Genomic DNA, 208 nt, shown 5'->3' with positions numbered 1-208 from the left:
TGCTGTCATGCAAGCTGGGGGGCCGGGCCCCGCGCCAGGAACAGAGGCTGGGAGCATGGCCAAGCACGGACACCCCCGTCCTTCTGCAGCCCTCTGGCATATGAGGGTTGAGAGACAAGCATGGGAACCCCTGCCCCAGCACCGCGCTGAATTGGTGCCAAGTGTCCCCTCCCGAGTGGGTGGCGGCAGTGGGATGGGAGCCCCCGCC

The sequence above is a fragment of the Apaloderma vittatum genome, unplaced genomic scaffold (genome assembly GCF_000703405.1).
Source record: "Apaloderma vittatum isolate BGI_N311 unplaced genomic scaffold, ASM70340v1 scaffold22672, whole genome shotgun sequence".
In the NCBI taxonomy this organism is placed as follows: domain Eukaryota; kingdom Metazoa; phylum Chordata; class Aves; order Trogoniformes; family Trogonidae; genus Apaloderma; species Apaloderma vittatum.
The sequence above is the reverse complement of the archived record's forward strand: the minus strand, read 5'-3'. Positions refer to the sequence as shown.